General features: G+C 44.4%; 1 pseudogene; it reads right to left on the bottom strand.

Moving 5' to 3' along the window:
• Positions 1-295: 295 nt before the first annotated feature.
• On the bottom strand, positions 296-413 carry LOC124712752 (annotated as a pseudogene).
• Between the last annotated feature and the right edge of the window lie 3,905 nt (positions 414-4,318).

The raw sequence follows: 4,318 nt of genomic DNA, 5'->3' as shown, positions 1-4,318 counted from the left end.
CGTATGTAAGTTTCCGAGACCGGAGCCGCTACTTCTCAATCAAGTAGCTCCTCAAAAATGGTTCAAATGGCTCTGAGCACTATGGGACTTAACTTCTGAGGTCATCAGTCCCCTAGAACTTAGAACTACTTAAACCTAACTAAGGACATCACACACATCCATGCCCGAGGCAGTATTCGAACCTGCGACCGTAGCAGCAGCGCGGTTACAGACTGAAGCGCCTAGAACCGTTCGGCCACTCCGGCCGGCCAAGTAGCTCCTCAGCAGGCCTTACAAGGGCTGAGTGCACCCCATTTGCCAACAGCGCCCGGCAGACCGGATGGTCACCCATCTAAGTGCTGGCCCAGCCCGACAGCGCTTAACTACGGTTATCTGACGGGAACCGGTGTTACCACTGCGGCAAGGCCGTTGGCTCCCCGCTATATCTGTTAACAGTTAATTCTCCCCTGCTTTAAGACTTTTAATGAATTCAAATAATTGGTGAAGTCAACCATAAAAGGTTTTGTCTCCACTCTACTTACCCTTAACTCATTCTTTCCCGTAACGGCCGCCGCCAGGTCTGCCAGCATTCACTGTCGGTAGTCGCAAGGCAAGTGCGTCACGTCGTCTTTGAGGCTGGTGTCGTAATGACGTAATTCCTTTTTTTTGCAGCTTATAATCGTGCGATTGGATGTTAGTCACTTTGCATGGCCTTTAAACATTACGAAAAGTAAGCTAAGGCAATTCCCATGCAGCATTGAACAGTGTGACTTCTCTATTTCTCTTATTTGGAGAATTGCGTAGACGCTGTAGTATTCCTAATGCAGAACTTATATATGATTTAACGCGAGTAGCACTGTCCGCAAACTGCTAGGCTTCTGAAAAGGCGACTGCTTTGTTTCAGCGGCGTTCGACCAGGCCTGCGCTAGACCAAATCCAGCAGTGCTGAGTGGAAATTCAGGGCGACGACTTCAAGAGGGCATTGCTGTTATCAACAGTAGGTACGCGAGCGAACGCAAACAAGGCACATAGCGCACACTACCGTCGACTTTTGTACTGTTGTGCACTATGTTCGGTGTAATACAGACACAAAGCTGATCGGGACAAGTAACCAGTCGATATACATAACTGTGTGACGAGCAGTGGGTCCCTTATACCAAAATACTCAGAAGGTTTGTCGGTGGAGTTCTGGTTCACCGTGAAACTATATGCCTATATGCCTTACTACCCTTTTTTTTTTTTTTTTTTTTTTTTTTCTTTGCTAGCTCACGCAATTAACTAAACCTGAGGAGCCTGGTTGTACCGTGTGCTTCACACCATGTGCTTTCTGCGCATCGCTTATTTTCCTTTCTGCAAGATCCTAGTACGTTTCGGTATCTTATTACAGAAAGCTGACTATCGCAGTTTCAACATGGCTACAAGAAATAAATAAAATTTCTACTTGTTTTTCGCAATTTTGAATTATAAGTCGTTTCGAGTAAACTGTAATATACTAACATATCCTGGGGTATCGAATAAGTGATTGTTTCTATCCGCCGGCCGGTGTGGCCAAGCGGATCTAGGCGCTTCAGTCGGGAACCGCGCGTCCGCTACGACCGCAGGTTCGAATCCTGCCTCGGGCATGGATGTGTGTGATGTCCTTAGTTTAGTTAGGTTGAAGTACTTCTAAGTTCTAGGGGACTGATGACCTTAGATGTTGAGTCCCATAGTGCTCAGAGCCATTTAAACCCTTTGTTTATTTCCTCGTAACAATACAGCGATTCGTTTTTTCGATGTCAGCATTCGGCCACGACCTTTACTTTCACATTCACAAGAGAGAGTGCAAGAAAAAGTAGAGAGCGAAGAATAAGAGAACGAACGATGAGCAACAGGGTGCAAACCAAAGAGAAAAAGTTGCAGAACACCAAAGCCTGTGCCATCACAACGTTACACGCCATGCGTCTACCTCGGATGATGAATAAAACCCAGGAAAGTAGTTTGAAATGCGGGTTGCCTCGGTGTAAGAGTTCCACATTTGAGCAGTGCACTAAATGCAAAACAGAAAAAAATGAACTATTTTCTTGCAATTTCCTAAAAAATTATCAAAACTATGAAAATTCTACTGATTGTATTTTCAGATATAATAAGAAAATAACTTTTCGTGTTACTTACATAAATATGTTTACATATTTCAGTTGTCAGTTTATAAATGAAATCCATTAAAGTAATCCCTGAAAGCATGTTATTTCTTGGAGTCCTGATGTGGCAAACAGGGTGAATCAGCTGCCCCCACCTATGCATTTTATGCAACCCGCAGCGCCTTCACATACAACTTGCTTGATCTTCATATTCTCTCGCTCGCTGTGCACAAACTATTAGCTCTACAGAGAAAATGAACGAGACATTTTTTTAGGATATATGACGTACTTAAGTTCTGTACTGAGATAGTTTCTCCTAGATGGTTCAGTTTTGGTATTATTCAAGAAAAAACGAACAAAAGCGACTTTCAAACGCGTTTTTCTTGAATAACTCGAAAACCGTAGACATTTTTTTAGGATATATGACGTACTTAAGTTCTGTACTGAGATAGTTTCTCCTAGATGGTTCAGTTTTGGTATTATTCAAGAAAAAACGAACAAAAGCGACTTTCAAACGCGTTTTTCTTGAATAACTCGAAAACCGTAGTCTCCAGCGAAAACGTATCCAAGTAAAAAAATTTAACTACATTAAATTTTCTACAAAGACATCATGTAGGACTAACAGTTTTAACGTAGTGAGCAAGAAAATAAGAAACTCTTGTACACGATTTTTGAAAATGTTGCTGGATACATAAAACCCATAGGTAGACTATTTTGTGTTCTGCCTTACGGCAGGTCTTGTTATGGGGGAAGCCTCGTCAGAGAGGTCCACCGCATGAGCGTCTAGGGAAGTGATTCCAGTGGTGGTTTCCCGTTGCCTTTCACTGATGATGATGATGAAATGATAATGAGGACAACACAACACCCAGCCCCTGAGCGGAGAAAATCTCCGACGCAGCCGGGAATCGAACCCGGGCCCCTTGGCGTGACAGTCCGCCACGCTGACCACTCAGCTATCGGGGCGGACAACCCATAGGTAGGGCCATCTGAATCCCCTGTATATGCCACATGCCCCAGCTATTTTGGGAAATCATAAAATTGTTTAAAGATTGTTTTTAGCCCCAGTTTGTTTGAAAACAAAGCATTTACCACCAATATAAACTTTTCATTCACAGAATCAAAGCTAATATTAAAATTTTACCACAACCTGTAAAACTTACCATAGTTCTTCCACATCCAGAAGATAATGGCAGAAAGAAAACAGAATGAAATTTTCACTCTGCACCGGCGTGTGAGGTGATATGAAACTTCCCGGGAGATTAAAACTGTCTGCCAGACCGAGACTCGAACTCGGACCTTTGTCTTTCGCGGGAAAGTGCTGTACCATCTGAGCCGTCTGATCTCTACGCAATATCCTTTCTTCCAGGAGTGCTAGTTCCGCTTCTGTGAATTTTGGGAGGTAGGACACGACGTACTGGCGGAATTGAAGCTGTGAGGACGGGTCGTGAGTCGCGCTTGGGTAGCTCAGATGGTAGAGCACTTGCTCGCCAAAGGCAAAGGTCTCGAGTTCGAGTCGCGGTGTGGTACACACTGCTAGGAAGTTTCAGAAGGAAAACAGATTATAAACGAGGAGACTACGCAACGGCACACTGTTTAAGTGAACTACACATAAAAAGCACGAAAAACGTAAAAAATAAATAATAGAACACAGACACACACACACACACACACACACACACACAAAGAGAGAGAGAAACAGAGAGAGAGAGAGAGAGAGAGAGAGAGAGAGAGAGAGAGAGAGAGAGAGAACAGCATCAGCGCAAACATTGTGCTTTATGAAGTTTGAAACTGTAACTAGGCTGAGTGGTCTTTTCCCACGCGTTCATCTCAGTATGGGCACCAGTTAAGGTAACCGAAAGGAACCAAGTCGTGTTCCGTCATATAACTGTAAATCGTGTAAACTTTGTTCTGTGTGTGATCGCATTTTAACTGTTTGCATGTCGTGTTCCCTGAGGCGGCATTCGGAGACCAGCCCAATATTTGTTTAAACGGGCGTGGGAAACCGCCTAAAACGGCGGTCAGGCTAGACGGTGTACCAGGCCACGGCCGTTAATCTGCCGTGGGATTGCGATCTCTCTCTGGCTCACCGCCCGTCTCGCAAGCTAGAACGCTGCGAGTTACGCTAGACCAGTCGGTCATAGCTTGCGAGTATGCTCCGTCAGAATCAAGTGGTCGCTTACAGATAACAGATGTATCACAATACCACGGCTGTGGTTTGTGTT

Source organism: Schistocerca piceifrons, chromosome 8, assembly GCF_021461385.2.
Source record: "Schistocerca piceifrons isolate TAMUIC-IGC-003096 chromosome 8, iqSchPice1.1, whole genome shotgun sequence".
NCBI lineage: Eukaryota > Metazoa > Arthropoda > Insecta > Orthoptera > Acrididae > Schistocerca > Schistocerca piceifrons.
This window is presented reverse-complemented; position numbering and strand designations above follow the sequence as displayed.